The sequence below is a fragment of the Tenrec ecaudatus genome, chromosome 5, assembly GCF_050624435.1.
Source record: "Tenrec ecaudatus isolate mTenEca1 chromosome 5, mTenEca1.hap1, whole genome shotgun sequence".
Lineage (NCBI taxonomy): Eukaryota > Metazoa > Chordata > Mammalia > Afrosoricida > Tenrecidae > Tenrec > Tenrec ecaudatus.
The window spans coordinates 26581779-26604759 of NC_134534.1; the positions used below are offsets into that span (position 1 = coordinate 26581779).

Consider the following 22981-nt stretch of genomic DNA (forward strand, 5'->3'; position numbering starts at 1 on the left):
CTGGGAGGCAGCACATCCTCGGTTACTCACCGAGTCTCTTTCAAGCTGAGGGCGCATCTTCTAGCGGTACATCACTGCTAGTCCTCAACTTCTCAGTGGCAAGTGTTTTGTTGTTGTTTTGTTTGAGGAAAAACAATCACCAGGTGTCCCTGCTTAGTCTTTCTTTGTCCGGAAGCTCCATGGAACCCTGTCCATGAAAAGAGACCTTCCTGGCTTTGCTTCCTTTGTCAGAGCAGCATGTGAGCCACCACAGTCTGGAAAACGGATCCATCAGTAGTGGAGTTTGTTAAATATAATTTTTGGTACATACAACTTATTTTACAACACCGATTCTGGGTAAGTTTTACTCTGTGAAATGGAGTTAGGGAGAATTTAGGTTTCCTTAAAAACAAGAGGGAGAAAACAAAAAAATCTCACCCCCCAAAAGTTAAAATTAAGATAGACATACTCATAAATATATTTGCATAAAAATGTACATAGATCCATCCTCTAGCATCATCTATACCTTCGGAATTGCATATGTAGAATTAACTCATAATTGTGCTCTTCTGTTTTGCACAAACCACTCTTTAACTCAGTATATATTCTCCTTCACAACAAACACATTTAATTACAGGACCATTTGTCTTTGAGCTTTGTCTCTGCTTTCTTGCACGACCTAGTGGAAATACCATCATTTACATAATTTTGTGTTTGCAACTTGTCTTTATACAAAACTGAGACATTTATTGTCTCTAATTTATCTTGTTACAATTATATCTAGATTCTTTTTGAATGCATGTTATGTCATTTAAAAACATCATTTTATTTACATTCTCTTTTTCCTGACATGCAGTTTTCAGTTATTAAGGAGCGTTTTAAGTCAAAAATAGTTTGGTATGTTTTATATTTTGAATGTTTGACAATTCATTTGTTAACAATGCAATTGTTTTTTAAGAATCAATCAGTTATTCTCCTTTTCTTGCCACTGAATTTACCTAGGTGGCAATGACAAATGATGCTCATAAAATTTGTATTTATTAAAGACAATAAATATAGTACTCTCTCATATAATTCCTTCTTAGATTTATGGCAATTATGAACAAAAGTGAGCTCTTTCATTGTGTAATAAACAAAGTAAAATTTTGCATAGATTTTTTTTTGCTATAAGGAAGAAAAGCACAACTCTATTCATGCCTTGTATGTTAGAAGAGAAATACAATCATCACGAATTCCATAAAGACCAAAATCTCTGTCAACCCTGACTCATAGCAATCCTGTAGGAGAGAGCATATGGGCCCTTGTGGCTTTCCCTGGACTGTAAATACTTAGGTGTCATCCATGAAGCCGCCAGGGCTTCTATTTCCATCCTACATATTAGTAATATACTATTTATAATGACAAGTGTGTCACTTAGAGAACTTGTCTGTTGATATACGCTGATTATAAAGATACACTTAAACACATTTTGTTTTGAATAATCAATTGCATCCATTAACTGGAGACTTAGTATCAACACAAACATGTGTTTACTTACATTCTGTGTGATGTTTCTGTGCCACATTTATTGCTCTGTTAGTGAGAGTTGTTTCCACTTTAGCCAAGGGTCTTTCCTTTCATTTTGCAAGCAAGTGTCTATTAGTGGCTCTGGAATGACATCACATACATTTGCAAAATTATTGTTTGATAAAGCAATAGTTTCTCTGATGAATCTCTGTTTATATCCATTGATTGGTGGCTGTTGGTGTTCATGCTTTATGTTTTTCCTTTATTCTGTTTAACAAAGCAGTTTAGAAAATAAATTGTGCTTACTAGTTCAAAGGAAGACACTGGAAAATATGGTGCAGAGACATTAGGCGAGACATGTTGCAACAATTTGTTTGCACAGTGATTGTGACATTTCAACAAATCAGAAATTATTATTTGTATGTCATTTATCTTTAAATTTTGCTATACTTGTTCATTTGTCTGTTTTGTTTTGCTTCCTCTTCCCAAAACCGTTGATCCAAGCTATTTAATATTAGGATGAGGTCATTCGATGCTTTTTGAAGTAGATTTAAGGCCTAGACTCATGATGGCAGCAGCCATGAAGTAAATAAAAGGAGGACTAGACGGTTATGGCAGACTAGTGCCTTAGAAGCTGAAGTGAGAGTCGGAAGGTCGGGCTTCTGCTCCTTTATTTGTCTCTAATTGTCCCTGTGACCTGGAGCATATTACTTAAACTTTTCTAGGTATTATTTGATCTATAAATACACAGCTTTGATCCAGTGGTCTTGAGGAACCTACAGAGCTGTACATACATGTGAAGTTGATGTTCTCTTTTAAAGGATGCCAGTTGGTAGCCACAGGTCACCGTCAGTCAGAATAAACTCCACGGCAGGGAGTTTGGTCAGCTTTCTGATTGGTTGCTAGGGAGGTGAAGTACAAGAAGCTGCCAACACATTTAAAAAAATTCAAAAGTCTATTCATAGAAATACACAAGAAGATTTAATTTCAGTGAATTCTAAACAAAGTTATGCCTTTAAAAATTAACATTTTATTGACAAATCATTCACAGATGCAATTCAAAAGTTTAGTTGTGTAATCATAACTAGAATCCACTTTAGAACACTTTCTCCTTTGTTGTACTTGTTCTTATTGGCTCTCCATTTCCCTCCAACCTCCCGTTCTATGACTCCAAGAAACTATTAATCTAGTTATTGTCTTGGTAGATGTTCCTCTCCTGGGTTTCATATAAAGAAAAGCATGCAAAACAAAACGCATCCAACAATGACAAAAATCAAGGTAACAATAAGAACACCAATCAAACCAAACACAGTAACAAAATGAAACACTGAAAAACCTTATTGAAAGGATTACAGAAAATAACAAAAACTAGAGCATTTAAAATACATCAAAAGGGATCATAAATGATCTATTATTAAGTTTCAACCTAACTACAGTACCTGTTTCCCCTTTCCAATGCACTCTCTTCATTAGCAAGGCCAGTCACATCCCTGGTCAGGGCCAAAGGGGATTCAACAGAGGCTTATTCCAAGTTGGCTTATTCCAATATTCTGCAAATATTGTTTGAGTTTCACTATCACCCATAGAAAATGGCTATAAATTTAACATGAATGAATTATGCCTCCTACACTCCTGCAAACAGTCAGATAAGTTATGACACAACGCTAAGCTACATCTTCTCTTTCCTTTCTTCCTTTTTTTACAATGCATCAAAATATGCTCAATGGTGATCTTTACTTTTATCACTCCGTTATGAAAATGTCATAGTCTTTTCAAGGATACTTAAAATTTTTCAATTCTCTACAATTATTACGAAATTTTCTAATTTATTTTCTGATTAGAACTTAAAAAGCATGAAATCCCTTGTTGGTTGAACTTGAATATTCATGAATATAACAACATATGGAAAAAATATACCATGAAGTATTAGTCCTCTTTAAGAAGTTTATATGAAAGAATGGCTGAAATAACAAAATACAAAACAAAAATGAAAACATTGTTTCTAATGCGTGCTCATCTTTTACTTCTGGAAAAGTTTTGTGGACAAGTCATCACGTACAGCTTTTCCTAGTGTTTCATTATTCTGTCATGCAGAATCACATTTATAATATTTTAGACCAGGGAAGATTTAAGCTGGAAGATAAATGATTCACCAAAATACACAGCATGCCACAGGCAGAGCCTTTTGTAAACATAGAAGACTCATCATTTTTGACACTTCCCCACTGATATGTCAGGATGGTATAATGATCTCTAATTGTTTAGCATTGCAACCCAGCACTCATTACAATTAAAATACAGATGCTCTCTCCCCCCTGTTTTGGTGACTCATATGATTTAATTTATCTAGTTTATGCTTAACAAAGCAGTCATAATTTGCATTTTAAATAATTTAATTATTTAAACTCAATAAATTATGTTTTAAATAGGCTCAGAGGATTGATGGTGTTGATTTTGTTGTCAAAGTGTGGTGCATATGATACACAAAGATGGTGCTTTTCCAGTCTCTGAGTAAAGGCAGATTTAACTAGGGTTCTGCTGTAATTTTACAGAGTTTTATGATTTAAACAGAGTTTCTTTCTTCAAGAAAGAAAGAAACTGAACTCTTCAAGAAAGAAAGAAACTGAACTCTTCAAGAAAGAAAGAAACTGAACTCTTCAAGAAAGAAAGAAACTGAACTCTTCAAGAAAGAAAGAAACTGAACTCTTCAAGAAAGAAAGAAACTGAACTCTTCAAGAAAGAAAGAAACTGAACTCTTCAAGAAAGAAAGAAACTGAACTCTTCAAGAAAGAAAGAAACTGAACTCTTCAAGAAAGAAAGAAACTGAACTCTTCAAGAAGGAACTTCTTCAAGAGAAGGAGACCGAAGAACAGATGCTTTAATGAGGGGGAGAAAGAGGAACACCTATGCTTGACTGGTCACTGTTTTTGAGAAAAGGGGGTACCAGTATCAGAAACATTTGCTGACTTCTTGCAGTAGTGCCTGGCCTGAGTCAAGATAGTGGCTGGCCTGAGTAGTCAAATTCAACATCTCAAGCTCATTGCCATCAAGCTGCAGATCTTTATGGGAGTCCCTAGCAGAGCGTCTGCTGGTTTACAGCTGCCGAACTTGTGGCGAGCAGCACAGTGCGTAACTATTCCATCGCCAGGGCTCTTCAATTTGAATGTCAGAGAATGGGTATGGTTTGCCAGATGCAGAAGGATGGTTCCGCCAATCAAAAACTTGGGTCACGGGGAATAGTTATGGTGCAGGTTTCTGAAAGGAACTATACTCCCCCGCCTTTAAAAAAAATCTGGCTGAGGAAGAACTAGCCAGCAACTAATTTGATTGAAACAGGAAAATTACCAAGACCAGGATATAGAGTGCAAGCTATACACTACTTAACTCAGTAATACAAATTCTTGTTGAATTCCAGCTCTGCTTTACATAGACATTGTCTAAGGTGAGGTTACCTGATACCCAATGAAACAGGTATACCCCATTTTTGTTATATGGGATGTGTTCTAGCTGAGTTACAGAAACCAGGTACGATGTTTACTTGGTAGAGAGTGTCACCATTATTTCATTGCTAGGATTTTGGAAATTTCCCAAACTGTTGGCAATAAGCACTGCCCAAGGCTTCTTCATAAATCACAGGTTTCTAGTCACTCCACCCTGCCTCCAAACCTTGCTCCAAGCAACTAAAACACCCAGTTGAATATCGTCTAATTGACTCCTGCCTACAATTGTTCAAATACCTTGAAAGCCACTGTGAAAATAGAACGGGTGAAATACTCCCAAACACAGACATGTGATTATAATAAAACATTTGGCTATTAGATGGGAAAATATAGGCGACTATGCAAGAAATAGCTAAGATACATCATTTAAATTGCGTCCATTGGTAAAGATCAAAGTATGCTGAAAAGTGCAGAAGGAATAGGAGACTGGAATGTATGCTCTCCATACTGGAATGCGTACTATCCTATTGAAATAAATGAGTTGGTTGAAACCTACAGGGCCAGGACTAGTGGTCATCTTGGGTCAGTTCTTGATGGCAGTGAAAGGGCATCTTTGAGAAAGACACAGGTGAGAGATGAAGGAGGGACTTAGGCAATGAAAAGGGAGAAAAAACAGACATTGCTGGAGATGCCAACAATGACTAAGATACATGATCAGTGTTTTAGAGTAATTCATGGTTTTGAGAGAGAGCGATAGAAGTAGGCAGTTGAGTGCAAAGGGGTACATTATGTCCTAGAGTCAAGGAGACTTCTGCCAAAGCTCATCCTCATGTCTCGTTTCAAGAGGCAAATCCAGAGACCAAGTGTCAGCTTCGCAGTTTCAGAAATTCAATGTTGTCACTTGGCTTACAGAGTCATCAAGCTTCAGGGCATTGACTAATATTGATTTTCACTCGCCAAACCTAGAGGAGACTGACTTATAAATCACAAAGCCAATTTACCAATTTATTGTAAGAGAATAGTGAGGTGCTGGCAAGTTAACCACTTCTGGCCATTTACTGAGCGTCTTCATGCTGTTGATTAAGTTAGCTTTTTGTAAAAATCAATATAATTACTTATCTAATTATAGAAGAGAAGTTAATTGAAGGTAAAGAACATCAAGAAGGGAGTTTGATTTTCTTATCTAAAATTTATATCAAACTACTAAAGCTATGAGAAACATTTGTATGTATTTTGGGCAATTTCTGTTGTTGTTGTTTTTATAATCCAATAAAGTATTCTTTGCCTATTGAAAGTATTAGTGAATAAAGGGAAGTAAGGGGTGAGAATATCCAAAGAAGCAGCTATAATTCTGGTTTTTAAAAGTTTAAAATATATTTTGGTTTATTCACTTTAATCCTTTTTAAAGCGTGTCTTATGCTGGGTTCTTAAGAGAAGAAAAACTGATAAAAATTGATAGATTGATAGATGAGAGTGTCTCAAGTGCCTGAGTCATAGATAATGTTGAGATGCTCCAATACCACAGGAAACTGCAGGGGCCGAAGGGGTTGAGTACCGGATGAAGATTAAATGTTTGCACCTCAAGCTTTCTTTGAGATAATTTTTATTTGAAATTATAGGCCCAGGATTTACTACTCCATCCTCCTTCTCTTGCCCATAAGGTACCACATGGCCCCGTTCCTCTTACTTGTGTCTAAATGCCTGGATGTGTTGGATTATGTGAAGTCTAAATATTTATCTGTATTACTTTCAAGAGCCTAGGTGCCAAACCCCCCTCTCCAACATATGCCCTGGAGTGTGAATTGGAGAGAATGATGTGAAGGCTCTTCCCTTGGGGACACCAGTGACCAGTTCATATGCTCGCCATCAGTCCTTCACAAAGTAGGGAAACATCTCTTATGTACAACAAAAGAATCAAGAGAATCAGGTTGATGAAAAACCTCACTTGATTAGCCAAGCATATTTGCAAACATTTCTAGTTTTAATACCCAGGCCTCAAGTTAAAGTTCAAAGAACATAAATTTGACTGTTATTTCTGTTCTGCTCTGCCATTCAGCCTCTAATTTAGGGAAGGTAGACTAAGGAGCCCTGGTGGCATATGGGTTTTGCATTAGATCACTAACTGCAAGGTCAGGAGTTTGAACCTACCAGCCACTCTGGGAGAAATATGAGTGTTCTTTTAAACTACCAGAAAGACGTATAGCATTAGAACTCCACAGCAGCAGTTTTAACCCCCTGCAGGTTTGCAGTGAATCAGAGGTAACACTATGGCAGTGAGTTTGATTTTTTTGATTACAGCTGAACTGGAAGAGAGATTCAAAGTATAAGATTCTGAATGGGGGAAACCATTATTAAATATATAAAAAATACTATTTTGAGTCATGGATACTATTTTTATAATAGAACATATGATTTTTAGTTTCAGTTATAATTTCTTAGGAGCACTTCTGATTTGTCATTTCAAATCTATTTTAATCTCTATTGACCCCTAAATTCATATTTGTATATGTTCTTTAGTGATTTTCTTTTAATTGAGTTTTAAGCATTTTTCCTAATTTATGTGAAATTATGTATTTATAGCTTCATTACAATCTACAACAAGTTGTTGTCTTGCTACACAGGGCCTTTGTAGCAGTATTCTAACTGGTTTATTCTAGTTCAAAACCAAATTTGCATTCGCATCCCAGATATACTGCATCCAAATCTACATTTTTGTGAAGATTCCCAGGTGAGTCTTATAACCAATGGCCATCAAGTTGATTCTGCCACACCAATGACCCTTCGAGGGTTTCTAGGACTGTATCTCTTTAGCAGAGCATTAAGCGACATCTTTCTCAGGAAGAGCAGCTGGTGAGTATGAACCACCAACCTCGTGCTTAGCAGCCCAGCCAGTAACATTGAGACACTCAGGCTCCTTGATGTTTCTTAGACAACTTGTTAAAACAAAGAATCTGATTCAATATGTCTGGGTGGAAATGCAAATTCTCTTCAGGGATTCAAACTGGAATAAACTGGCTCAAAGACCTACTTTGAGCTACATGAGCCAGAGTGTTCTTGATAGGTTCTTCCCGAGGGGTGTGCTTTCCGGACAGTCACTTATTTTCTCAGAGACATGATCTCATCTTTGCAGCAGCATTGAGTGTACGTGTCCTACCCTACATTACTCGATAGTTGTGAGCACAAAATAAGAAATATGCATTACTCATTGCACAGGGTTTGCATCATAAGGCTCCATGTCAAGGTTAGTTATAAACATTTTAATATTTTATTTCCATTCATTAATTCAAAGTAAGATAATATGTTGGAAATGCTATTTTAGATATAATTTTAAGTATGGAATAAGTACTTGGTTCCATTTAGATCCTTAAAATACTAGACTATTTGTTCCCAGGGGAAGTGCTTCCATGTTTCATTAATAGTATTTTATATAACCATTTATCTCTGCTCAAGACTGACTGCACTTGAGATGGTCAATCTGATGAGTGCCGCAGTTTCTCTGTCCGGAGATTGCCCTCCACAGCCAGTTGCTAAGTTTCTCTAAGTCTCAACCCCTTGTCTCCTTTAATTTTTGCTGATTTCTACCCTATTTTTTCCCCTGAGGATCTCCTGTTTGAGAAGTAAAGTCACCATTCACAGATAGTTCCTACGTAAAATGGCAGCATCAATTAGGCACTTTCTTCCAGCTCTCTGCTGCTCATTTTTCCTTCCATTACATTTAAAACATAATCTTTCTACATGCTTTCTGCTTGAAATTTTTGTCTGATCCTTAAGTAGAAAATGTTAGAGTATCTGGAATTTTCTTCAAAATAATTTCAGGCATTGATACTGGAAGAGGTCTGATAAATAGAATTAGATTCTCAATGAGTAGATTGTTTACATTTTTGCTTAAACTTGGAAGATCAGTTGATCATTTTTCAGCACTTTAAAAATGAATTAGACAAAAAGAAATCTAAGAAAAATCTATGACCTCATTCTCTTTGAATTCCACTTCGTGTTACCAAAGTTGATGGAGGTTTTGCCATGGATTCCTTTTTCCATGGAAACAGCTTCTGTGTGATGTTGGACAAATTATCGATCCACTTAAACTCTGAGTTCTGATCTTAAAATGTGTATAAAGATGTCTTTCTTGAGTCCTTGAAACTGATCTTTACTCGAGCAGTTTGTACTCCCTCTCAGTTTCCATGTCTCCATGCTGAGGGCACTGAAGTGGAAATGTATCTCTGGGAAGGACTTTCACGATGCTTTACGTACTTATTGATTCAGCAGACTCGGTGGCAGAGTGGTTAAGAGTCGGGATGCTCTCCTCAAGACTAGCAGTTCAGAACCACCAGCCCTTCCTTGGGCAAAAGGAGGGACTTTCTTTCTATACCCACAAAGAGTTACAGTCTCAACAACCCTAAAGGCAGTTGTACCCTGTCCTGTAGGGTCCCTGTGAGTGGGACTGGAGTCTCCCTCTTCATTCATGGGCTCCATTTCTCCCAGCTCCTCTGGAGAATGATCCCAATTGTGCCATTTGTTTTCTGGTGATTTTGATCAGATTGCTTACTCAATTTCTTCATCTAAAGAAACAGTTGTCCCAGTTTTTATGCCTTCTCATGAAAATCAAGAATCTTGGGAGAATTTGGCAATGCCTGGCATATAGAAAGAGGTTAGCAAATTTTCATTTATAGATTAGTAACATCACCTCTGCTGGATTTTATTTTTCCTTAATTGCATTTTAAAATGTTTTTATACTTCCTAAATGATATTTTAAAAGATAAGAGATAGATGTATACCAAGTAGTTGAATATTTTTAACCACTACACTACCAGTGCTCTCTTGTACTTGTGTAATTTTATAATTTACAGAAAAGTTATAGGCCACCATTTTATAAGATATAAAAGAGTGGTCATTAAAAAGCAAATTTAAGGAATACAAAATAATTCATTTGGATTGATCTATGTTGTACATTAACTGAGTCAAACTCAAAACTCAACCTCCCTGCGATGCCAACTCATAGTGACTCTGTAGAACAGAGGAAGACTGCCCCTGTGAGTGAGTTTCTGAGACTAAGACTCTGTATGCAAGTAGAAAGCCCCCTCTTTTTGCTGCACTGAGTAGAAGGTGTGATTTTCACACTATTCTGTCAAGTCAATACGTATATTTGATTCAATTGATTAAATGTCCCCTTCCAGTCAAAGGCATTAATTCTTGAACCAATGCGCTAACTCTGTCCAGAGCAGCTCTTTCCTGGTATAAGATAGAAACATGTTGGATGTGCATAGGTTAATTGTTTGAGCACTCAAGCAGGCAATTAAAGGGGGAAATGTGTTATTTTTATAAGCAACAGATGTCCTAAATAATCACCAGACACTCCGTCCATATGTAAGACATGGTTACATTCCTCCGGCAGGGTTAAGGCTGCCAGAAAGATGTCCTAACCACTCACTAGCTCACTTACACGCTTGAACATCTTACACTTTTGGTTAAAAATAAAACAAAAGGAGGAGGTATTTATATTCATTAAATTAGTACCCCACAAAACCAGGTATCATTTTTGGGTTATTCTTTTTCTTTGTACTCTGTATGCATAGATTTTAAGGAATGTTGTAAACCATACTTTAGAAAAGTCCCCCCCCCCACATTTCCTTGTATATTCTTCAATTAGAAATAGTCATCTTTTCAGGAACCTAGCACTGAATGATTAGAGGACCTACTATATATTGGTACAGTATACATTTTAATTTTCCCATACAATAATATAACTAAAATGCAGAATGAAGCAATGACCAATATAGCTCAGAAAATAAAGTTCAGTTTCAAAAACATTCAACTATGGCTTATTTTTGATCTATGCTATATGTTTAAAATTGGAGGCCAAATTTGTCGTTTGCTAGGAATTATACATTGTATAACATTGGAAGTCTAGGTTAGCCTATATGACCTCATTTTCTTCTCTGAAGGAATCTTGCAGACTTTATTGTAGTGTGATCTGGCAGATTGTATATAAACAGACCATAACTCACAGCTGGGGAGGATTTCATTCACTGGTTCAGTGACAGAAATGTAGGCCAAATGAGCAGATGCCTTGGGAAAAATAAGTATCTAACCAGGACAATAAATTATTCTAAGCTCAGTATAAAAAATACATCTAAATAGTGAATATATTTACAATAAAATATAAACATCATTGAAATCTGCACCTGCAATATATTTTTAAAATGTATTTAAAAACTATTTTATTTATTTAAGCTCTTTTCTATGTAGCATTTTCTAACTGATTTTGATGAAATAGAAAACAGAGACTATTGCTGCTCCTTTCCAGAATTTTAAAAGTTATTTTTCAAGTATTTTCTTATGTTAGTAAATATTCTTCAACATCGTGGAATTTAATATGTGCACAATATTTATCCCATCCCATACTAGTACCGTGCCATACAAAGCTTATTTAACTCTTTGTATACTGCTGGGCTTTCTGGTTTCTCCCTTCCACACTCCACTAGTTTGGGCCTTTACAAATATCATGGGGATAAACATCTTTATATATAAAGATTTGGCTGCATATCTGATTAGTTTCCAGACTAGATTTAATGAAGCAAAATTACCAGGTCAGAAGGCATTAACTTTTCTGAGACTCTTGATACATATTCTGAATGTTTTCCAGAAACATTTAAGCATTTTATAATCTTACCCAAAGTGCCAGAAATTGCCGGAACCATGCCATTTAGGTAGAAGCTGCAAGTCAGTGAGATGCAAATTCAAAAGCTTGTCTTACAATGAAAATGTTCACAAGGGAGCCATTCAGATGTAACCTCATGGGAATCCTGTACCTCAATGAAGTTGTCACCTTCATTCTTCAGCGTTGCTCTTTCTGATCCACAGGTTGTACAGGTCTTGAGGGACCAAGATTCCAGTCAAACTTTCGAGATACTGTTAATAAATTACCACATATACTTGTGTATAAGCTGAGTTTTTCAACACATTTTAATGCAGTTTTTGTAGTAAAATTAGATCCCAAGGCAGATATTCGGGTTGACTTATACTTGAGTGTATATGGTAGATGAAAATTTGTTAATTTACAGGAAATGTTATCGGCCATATATGCCATGCAATTCATTATAATAAAGCTGTGCCTTCTTTCCTTTATTAGACCTCTTCCTAGGAAACAAACACTTGAAAATTGCTTTGTAATACAGAATTAAAATATAAAACAGCTAAAAATAGTGTTCCCATCTCAAACCATGAAAACCTAAAACATAAGTCTCTGTTGTAGATTATATATACTCGCTTAAAGAAAAAGTGATTGTTTTTTGGCTTTCATTTTCTACAATATTTTGGAGTCATTTTCGGTTAATCGCAAGTTTGGCAGTTCAAAGCCACCAACTGCTCACCAGGAGAACAATGAGGTTGTCTGCGTCACTAAAGATGAACAGTCTCAGTAACTTGATATGGGGTTTCTGTGAGTCAGGAGTTGGTGGCAGTGGGCTTTTTTGATTGCTTTGGTTTTTTCTATCGCATTGCAGTTTGTGGAGTTTTCAATATATAAGAATATGTTTTATATCATTTTACATTACTGTTTTAGGTTGTTATTTGAAACTGTACAATCTTTATTTGCTGACTAAAAAAATAGCTTATACTAGATATGCGCCACCATATCAACTTGTTTGGATTGTCTTTCTTACTATTTGCTGGTTTCAAGATCTGGTCAGTCAGTTCTCGCCCATAGCAACACTGTGTACAGTAACAAGAACCACTTCCAGATCCTGGGTCACCTTCACAGTCGTTACTGGGTTTGAGCTCATTGCGGCTGCCCTGAGTCCATCTACCCAAAGGCTTCTTTCCCTCTGATCTTTTGTTTTACCAAGCATGCTGTCCGTTTCCAGTGCTGGTCTCTTTAGAGTACGCATCCAAAGCATGTGAGATCAAGTCTCGCTCTCTTTTCTTCTAAGGAGCATTCTGGCCGGACTGCCAAGAATGATTTCTTTCCAAGAGGGAAGGATTCGTCCCAGGAAACCCTATACATAGCAGCAGAACCACCTTGCCTTCCCACAAAGAAAATGTTCCACTTTGACACATCCAGATTCTGGTGATTCAAGCTGGCTTTGATAGGCATCAACTTTCTTTACCACACTTGCCTACGCACTCATTTTGATCTCAGTGGTCTTGTTGGGAAGGTGTGCATCACAGAATGCCAGGTTATTAGAACCAAGTGTTCTTGTATTGAGGGAGGACATGAGTAGAGGTCCAATGTCCATCTACTACCTTGGTACTCAACATATAAACCATATGTACACAGACCTACATCCCAATCATTATATATTTACATATATACATGCCTACATTTATACCTTTATAAATGTCTTTTGCCTCCTAGTTCTTTCCTCTATTTCCTTTTCCTGTATAAATTCTTGAAGACTTTCTCTCAAGAGTATGGGAAATGCAAACTTGATCATTTCTGTTCAATAACAATATAAATTACCATTGTTTATGCTTTTACTGTATTTACTTTTTTCAGGGTCTTTATATATTACCATTTAACATGGAAAGTGCCATTTAATTCTCCAAATACACTATAAGACTATTTCATCTACAGATGAAGAATCTGAGCCTAAAGAGATTCGGAAATTTATATAAAGCCATATTTCTAGTAAGATTGGAAAGTAGATTTTAAAATTATGCCTTTTAGAAAGGAGACCCATAGTGGCCTAAATGTTGGATGCTAACCTTGGATGCTAACCACAGCTGGAATGATCTGATGTAACTGAGATGTAACTGATTCAGTTTTCCGTGGTTGTTGCCTGTTCCCACAGTGACAGAAGCTGCAGGGTTGGGTCTCCCGGCAGCAACCGACGCAGCAAACCAAGGGCCTGGGGATGTTCGCACCATCCCGAGATCCGAGTGGAGCAGGCTGAAGGATGTGCAAGGTTCAATGATGAGGGTGACAAAACTGACAGGCAGGAAGCTATGTAGGTGCTCAGGGAAATTCGCTTGTTCCTCTCCCAGAGACGATTCCTTTGGAAGACATGTGGCGCCACCCTCGTCCTGAAAGCGCTGGTCCCCCTGTTGAAACTAGTTAGGGACGACAGTGCGTGTGCCTCCACTCAAAGCCTCTTTTATTCTCGTAAGCATGTCAGGGAGCCTTCTCACGAAGGGGACCCACACCGGAATTTTCAGGGAGAAATAGAATTTCCTGATGCAATTTTCCCAAGGGGAGCAGCGTATTGTATGGGACGTGTGAATGCTGGCTGTTGGTACGTAGATACTCTGATTTCCCAGAGCCGAGTCATCAGCCAGCTGGATCAAACCCTGGACATTCCAATGTGTGAGCAGTTATGGACCAGTTCTCCAAGAAAGACGGTGCTCCTGCAGCGCATGCCACTCGTGAGCTGGAATTCGTGACCTGATCCCAGGTTCTGTCATTGATGCTACCCTGTTCAATCCTTGCGGATATTCAATGAACGCAATGAAACCGGATGGAATTTATTGGACTATTCACGTCACTCCAGAACCAGAATTGCCTTATGCTGCCTTTGAAACAAACTTAAATCAGACCTCCTGGATGACCTGATCAGGCAAGAGGTGGGAGTCTTCCAGTCAGGAAAATGTGTGACCACCCTGTTTGTAAGTCAGAATTCTAAATGTGCTTTCTTCCTGCCAGGAGATGGGAGGTTTTAAACGTCTTGGTTGCCAGAGTGCTATGTTCAATGATGGCAACTTTGTTTTTTCCAGTTTTGCTAAGAAGCAGCCACAGCAACAGAATGTATTAAGAAACATGAAGAAAACTGCAAAAAGAGAACACACAAGGAAGAAGCTTGGTGGCTGCTTTCTAGATACTGATCCCGGGCCCTGCTTTCCATAGCCAGCACGATGTAGTTGCAGAAAGCCCCAGATGTAATCACAGTGTCATCACTTTGAATTGTATGCTAATATTAGTAGATCAAGGAGTTAGATACCTTGCATGAATGCTCTCCTGTGTTAGGGATTCTATGCCACTATTGCTGTGAAATTGAAGGGCATGTAGAAAATTCCTTTTACTGTAGGACACTTTACAACACTCTGACAACAATCCAATTTGGTTTGTGCACAGATAACCTTTCTCCGGGTGTCACCCCAAATTCCCCACGGACAAGGCTTTTGTCCTCATTAGGCATTGGCCTCAGCCAAACCATCTGGGACTCTTCTATTCAATTGCTGCCAAAAGGGTACACTCAGTTACCTCCAGTTTCTAGAACACACTCTCTCTGAATGAATGCTACGGAAACCAATTTCCACTTCATGCAGATTTTTTTTGTGTAACAGCAATTAAAGTTTTTCTTCCATGAGTCCAGTCCTCTTGAGAAAAAAAAGATATATCATATTATGTGAGGGAAATGTATGAACAGTGAATGGAATCCCACAATGTATCATTACTTGCAAATAATGCGATTGAATATTTAAAAACCTCTAAGAGATAAAACGTCTTGTTGTTTCTTTTTTTTAGTGAAAAACCAAAATGCACCATGGAGAAATGTATATAAACAGGTCATTCTTCTGTGATTTCAATGAATCTTTTGAGTAAAAGATTATTAATGTCTCTGAGTCATTAAGGCTTTAGCTAAAGTTTCCTACTCAGTCATTAAGGCTTTAGCTAAAGTTTCCTACTCAGTCATTAAGGCTTTAGCTAAAGTTTCCTACTCAAGTGAAAATGAATTAGTTGCAGCATGCAAAATAATTGTTATTGTTGTTAAACATAACAAATGCTGATTGAATTTCCTATTGAACTTGCTATTCAGATTGAGAGAGAAAATATACCATGCTTGTAACTAGCAGAAAGTTATAAGTCCTCTAAGACTTTCCTTTTTATGTAAGGGAAGTAGAGAATCTAGGACAATTTGGGTGGAGATTTGAATGGGATTTCCTCTTTTCTAATATTCAAATGAGAGTAGGAAGACAATTCAAAAGCTTAAAAACAAAAGCTATTTTTTCCCCCAGTCAAGAACTATAAAGGCCACTAGAAAACAAGATTCTTTTCAAGGTTGACAAAAAGAGTTAATTTCTGGAAAGTTTTCTAAAGCTAATAAGTGAAAGAATACAGGTGGAGAGAGAATTTCACAGAAGCTTAATGGCAAGGCAGTGCCATAGGCTATCATGTGACAGCAGGCATAGGAATAAAAGACAAGGAGGCAGATGTGACCGCATCCCAAGAAAGTATTGCCTCAGAACTATGTTGTTTCAAAAGGAAGGGTTGTCCTTACTGTAGCAAACGTTCTCAACTCATCCAGAAATGGATTGTTGTTAAAAGTCATCAGGCTGTTTCACCTAAGAGTGATTCTGTGTATACTAGAACAAGCACTCCCTAACCAAGCACCTTACTCGCAGCCTCTCTAAGCTTGAACTCACTGTTGCAATCAACCAAAGCCAATCCCTGTTATAGAGCATCTTTTTTTTCCCTCTGACCCTCACCTTTACCATGGGTTGGCACAGGGGCTGCACTCATGTGCAACAAAAGAAACCTGAGAACAATTGTGAGGGTTTCTCAGGACCTGGCAGTGTTTCTTCATGTGACATCTAGGATCAGAATGAATCTGAACGGACTCAATAGCATTTGAAAACCACTTTACCAAGTATGATGTCTTTATCCGGGCATGGGTCCCTCCACATGTTCAAAATCTGTGAAACAGAATCTCGCCAACCTTGATTGCAAGCATTCTGGTTGTATTTATTCTAACACAGATTTGTTTGTTCTTTTGGCAGTCTGTGTTATGTTCAATATCCTTTGCCCACAACATAATTAAAGTGCCTCAGTTCTTCTTCAGTCCTTCTCTTAAGTAACTGCATGCATGAATTGAGCTTTTGATTTTATTCTACCTGAGGTCTATTTCAATGGCTTTGTCATTTAATCTTAAAGTGGTAGGTAGAAGAGGGTACTATGATGCAGTGTTTACTATAAATAGTTAATTTATGGAAGTGATTCTACCATTTTAATTCTTCACTTCTAAATTTATGATTTCTTTCAAGTTATCTTCAAGAACTGGTGTGTTTTCTTTTAGGATGGCTTTATATATTTACATGTATAGTGGCTGACTACCACATAATATGGTTGTCTGATGAGTTAGTTTCCAAGTTGTTGTTCGGTGCCAACGAGTCGGTTCCAATTCCTGGATACAGCTTAGTGCTGTGACACCCAAGGAAGCATTAAACCATTGTTTAAGCCATTGTGTCAATTCATCTCGTCCAGAGCCTTCCCCCTTTTTAAACATGCTGTCCTCCTCCCGGGACTGGTCACTCCAGATAACACGTCAAGTACTTAAGATGAAGTCGAGCCATCCTTGCCTCTGGGGAGCATTCTTCTAAGACAACTTGTTTGTTCTTTTGGCAGTCCAAGGTTCTTCTTCAGCAGTACATTTCAAATGTATCCATTCTTCTTCAGTCGTCCTTATTCAATATCCCACTTTCATGTGCATAGGATGCAAATGAAAATGCCCTGGCTTGGAAAAGGCACACTGTAGTCCTCAAAGTGACCCCTTTGCTTCTCAACATTTCAAATCTTGTGCATATAATTTAAGCATTGCAATGAGTCACTTGATCTATTGACTGCTGCTTCCATGAGCATTGATTGTGGATCTAAGAAAGACAAAATTCATGACAACTTCAATCGAGAATTTTGCTTTGCATTACAGTTAATGTTAATCTATACTAAAGGCTAAACTCTTTGATCTTCATTAGCAAGTGTTTTGAGTCCTCCTCACTTTCAGCAACGTTATGTCACAGTCATAGAAAAACAAAAGATAAAATAAACAAATAAAAGTTTGTTGTCAAGGGATATTCAGTTCACTTTGTAGAAAGTTCGTTATTGAATATCTTCATTCCAACCTGAACACATTCTCTCATCTCATCTCAGGAGCTAGGCAGAGTCAGGCAAGGTCTCCTTAAGTACTTAAGGAATGCTGGGCACATAGTGTTTAAAGTACTGAGCTGCTAACTACAAGATTGATGGGCCAAACTCAAGTTGCGCGAGAAGAGAAAGGTGTGGCAGTCTACTTCTGTAAAGACGTACAGCCTCTGAAACCATATGGAGTGCTATTCACCTGTCCTTCTGGGGTTGCTAAGAATCAGACTTGAATTAATGGCAACAGGTTGATGCAGGTTATTAAAGGGACTTCAATCCTTTAGATATCATGTTTGTCACATCAAATGGACATGGTTAGAGATAAAATAAAATCTCATGTGTTAATTATTATTGAAACTGAATAAGGGATCCATGAGTTTTAATACATAATTCTGCTCTCTCTTTTTCCTTTAAATATTAGAGTTTTTCTACAATTTTTTTTAAAATGAAACACTTCAAAGAACCATAAAACAAACCAATGGAACATTTTAGTTTAATCTAAGGCTCAATTGAGGAGATTTTCTTATTTACTAGTAATGTTTTATTTCTTAAAAAATACTGATGTCAATAAAAAAACTTGTAAAATTATCACCATATTTTCTATTAAAATAATGAAATATCTAATGAGTAACAATTGAACTAACAGCTATTGCTTCACCACACTCTCCTTCATTATTTGATTAGAAGAAATCTGAAGGGCAACACTAGTCCTTCATGAATGGAGAACATAGACATAATGGAGAAAGACCACCAAGTGCCTTCATTATGATGAAGGAAATCAATGAGCGCTAAGAACTTGTCCAAGCGAGTGTCATAACAAGATGCTATCAAAACAGAGACCAGGATCATGTCCAGTTCCCAGGTGGACAGAAGTATGATCTTTTAATTCTAGATATTGAGAATAAAATGCCTCCACTAGCCCATGAAAACTTCTGGCAATAAATTACTTTATGGCATTTTAAAGTATGTCAATTATGAATTTGTTCTAGAGAAGTGTATTGTAAAAGACTCAAAGTGTACAAAAACGATGAAAGAGTGGAAATTCCCTCAACTGTGACAAAATTTCCCCAATTTCTGAATTAAAAAGTCAACCCAATTGTGAAAACATCTTTATGATAACTTGTAGTTGTATCTTTTTGTTGTTGTTGTTAACTATTTTACCGTGAGTTAATACAGATAACATATCATTCCATAGTTCAGTCACTTCAAGTAATATTGTACAATCCTTAATACAATCAATTTCACACCATTCTTTACCTCCCTGGACTCCTCGACATCAGCTCCCTTTTATACGTCCGCCCCTCACCACCTCCCGCCACTGTGCCCTCAGGAAACCCTGATTCTACTTGCTGTCCCTATGGGTTCATCCATCCTGGGTGTCCTATACTGAAAAGCGTATAACAGAAATTCAACTCCCTTTGCCATAACACAAGCTCAATATGAAACAACAATCAAACAAACAAAAGAAAATGGTGAAAACTGGATCAGGCGGAATGTGCATCATGGTTTGAACAAATGTGACAAAGCTGTGACCATTCACGTCAGGTTTACCCTTTTGACCTGCCATCGTCATCTTTCTAAGGCACCCCATGTAATAACACTTTCCTGCGACTCCTCTACTATGAATAGAAGGAAATCAACCCAGGTGGATTTCCTGTGTAGATCCTACAAATGTATCTTGGGCTCCCAGTGTCATCCGTAGCTTTCCACAAACCAGACTCTCACTTTTTGGGCTCTGATACTATTCCCCCCTTTGACTTTGGATTATATGATTTACAATTTTTCAGTGACTGATGTTGGTGTGCTGGTGTGCCTCTTCCATGTGGAATTGATTGACATCCCACTTAGATGGCTGTTTGTTTGGAAACAAGCCTTTAAGACCCCAGATGTTATTTTCTGTGATATCCGGGCCCCATCAAACGATTTCATTTTGATGAGTAGGGGGAAATATTCCTAATGTGAGGTCTTTTATGAGATTTACATGAGTGGGCACCCTCTTATCAGAGGGGCATGTCCCTTATTTTAGGAATAGAGGACGTGATTGAAATTTAGAACCCAATTCTTTTTTTTATTTTAAAGGAAAATTTTCAAATTTTATTAGGGTTTAATGGGAGTTTAATAGTAGTTTTTCTTTCTAAATGTCCTTTGCATTAATAGTGAGATTAAAGTAATACCAGAGCACACAATAAAAGTTTTTCGACTAAACAGGCTTTTATGAGACATTTAAATCAGACATTTATAGCCTTTCCCCAGGAAAAATTGAATATATAACTATACATATAATGGCATAAAAATTAAGTAGGGAAATATATCTTAAAGTGTTCTCAGTGGTTTTAATTTTAAATTATTTGAAACACTTTGAAAAAATTGGAACTATATGAAATCAATTAAAAGTCTTGATAATTACAATTTTTAAAATAAATAGTTATGTACTTATTGAATTAAATTTTTAAAAATATTATATAAGCCCAGGCCTGCTTTTTTCAGATTCTTAATTGTATTTGTTGAATTATGACCAATGAATCATGCTCAGCTGTTCACTGGAATTTCAGGGTCCCTGACATAGCGGTTCTGTTGGGACATTGGGGTAAGCATCGGGCTGCCAACCAGAAGTTTGGAAGTTTAAAACTAGCTTTTGCTTCCTGGAAGACAGATGAGACAGTCAGTCTCCAGGAATATTTTCAGCCTCAGAAACTCTACGGAGCAGTTAGTTTTCTGTTGTCCTGTAGCATCGCTGTGAGTCGGAATTGGCTGGTCACCAGTGAGTGTGAGTTAGGAAATCATGTTTTGGGTTCTTGATGTTCTTATTAATGGGCCGATCTCATAGAGTCATTACGACCTCTAAAAATATTTTTGTTGCCTTTCTGAAAGATTCATGATTGTTCAAATAAATTAAAAACTAAGTTTCTTGGCATATGGTCAGAAAGTACCGTGTAGTCAGTATACATAGGATCCTACAGCAGCTAAAGACTACGAGCTGTTCCTTTTGACTTTCTGCATTGAAACTCTGTCCCTAATACTTTATGCAATGTGTTCTATAAAAAGCCTCTTGATCTTGATTTTAGTTGACTCAAGAGGAAAACACTATTATAAATTATCATTTTTCTGGTCTATATACAATTTGCTAACTACCGAAGAGAAGAGTCCTTGCTGAAACCAGATATGTTGTCTAATCTTATACAGCATAAACTATAAACCAGAAAGCCCACTGCCATGGAGTCAGTTCCAACTCCCAGAGACTCTAGTCAGGGTTTGTGAGGCTGTAAATCTTCATAGGAGCAGACAACTTCACCTACTCCCGAGAGCAGCGAGTGGGTTTGAAGCATGGACCCATGCAGTTAGCAGTCAATAACCAACTGACAATACTCCTGACCTCTCTTTTAATTTATTCCTTTGCAGCGTATTTTCATTGAAAATATTGACTGAATTAATATGCAGAATTAGATTATAGAGCACTTGTTTTATTATCAGTTTTGTTGGATATTATTTTCCCTTCATCCAGAAACCCTGGTATTCAGTTAAGGAAGAACAAATTTTATTTGTTTGGTTTTCCCAACAGTATGCTAAGCAATTTGCATAAATAATCTATTAAATCCAGATCTACATGTCTAGCACCAGATGGACAGTCAATAAATATTGGTAGGAAGTAATGATGGGAAAAAAAAGACCAACCAAAGAAGTCATATAATTACTATATACACAAATTAATACATCATTAAACCAAACCAAGTGACTTAGAGTTCCTTTGACTCTGTAAGAGACAGTAGAACGTTTGATTTCTCATAGCCCCCTGCCTTTCTGAAGCTGTAAATCTCAATGGGAGCAGACAGCCTTCCTTTCCCCTGAATGTTTCATGGGGTTCTCAAAACACAGGTGCTTGGTGAAAGAGAAGTTGACTTTTGTACCACAGCTCTGCTTTTGTATAATAGTTGTATAACATGGTTGCAATCCCCTCACAGTAAGAGTGATCTGACTTCTTCCAAGGTTTCTTTTTTCCATTTGCCCATTTTTCCTGCCCATTCTTGCCATGTAAACATGGTATTGGGGCAAATTCTGTGCCTTGAATGTCATATTCTGGATTTTCCTGAGGGGTGGATTGGAGTTATTGTTCACCATTCATTGGCCGTCTCTGTGATTTGGCTAAGAAGTGATCTCTGGGAATGGGCCATTTCCTGGTTTGAAAAGGTTCTAAGAGTCGCATGAGTTTCTAGTAGATGAGTAGTCTGAGATTTTTATGGTTTTGAATTTTGTTTGACATTGTTCACCCATTTGATTCAGGACCTTCTTTTGGGATTCTGGCCGGAGTTGTCAAGAGTGATAGCCAGGCACTCTGTAGCTCTACCGTGAAGGCTATGCTTCCTGCTGCCTATTAGGCTTTGGGAAATTATCTGTGGAATCCCTGTTTTTTTCTGCTCTCCTTTTCCCTAGATGGGAAGACAGCGCTGTATCGTAGCTGGCCACACAAGACTTAAACTGTGGTGGCTTCTCACCAAAGCAGAAGGATGGGCAATGTCTTTATGAACTCTTTATGCCAATTGACCCAGCTGTTGACAGTGACTGTGGCCTTAAATTCCCAAACCCTGTGATTCAGGCCCTTGGGCTATTTGGTTATGGCCAAGACGTTTGTATAACATTGCACCCTCTAAGTTTTATTATATGCCTGGATATATTTACAGCACATATAATTAAATATGTAGACATATTATCTTCTATACCTATGTAGGTACATGCACCATCTCACAGCAGCTTAGTTTACATATCTACTTATGTATCCATTCATAAATTAGTATTTGTTGGTATAATTATTGCCAGATTAAGTATTGCATAGCATTTTGCCTTTGACTCCCAAGACTTAGTCTTACCTGCTTCGGACATGTTGTCAGGAGGAACCATCCCTAGAGGAGGACATTATGCCTAGTGATGTAGCAGGGCAGTGAAAAAGAGTAATGCCCTCAATGAGAGGCTGCAACAATGGACTCCATCTTGGGGACCACGATGGAGACGGTGCAAGAGCAGGTAGTCTTTCCTCTGTGCACGGGGTCCCTGTGAGTCAGAACCGACTTGATGTCAGCCTCCCAGGGTCTTCGTTTGCTTTAGCTGTGCTGTGCTTCTTCCCCTCATTCTTTATTGCCTTCCTTGTAACCTAAGTTAGTCTATGTCCTCTATTTGATTAATCATCTTCTTTCCCCCATCCCTCTTATCCCTGGTG

General features: G+C 37.5%; 1 protein-coding gene and 1 pseudogene across 3 annotated transcripts in view; both read left to right on the forward strand.

Annotated features, from left to right (window-relative positions):
• CSMD3 (CUB and Sushi multiple domains 3) overlaps positions 1-22981 on the forward strand; it is a 1306760-nt gene that overhangs the window by 1052735 nt on the left and 231044 nt on the right. The gene's annotated exons all lie outside the window — the stretch shown is intronic.
• Positions 5383-14763, forward strand: LOC142448476 (S-adenosylmethionine decarboxylase proenzyme pseudogene; annotated as a pseudogene).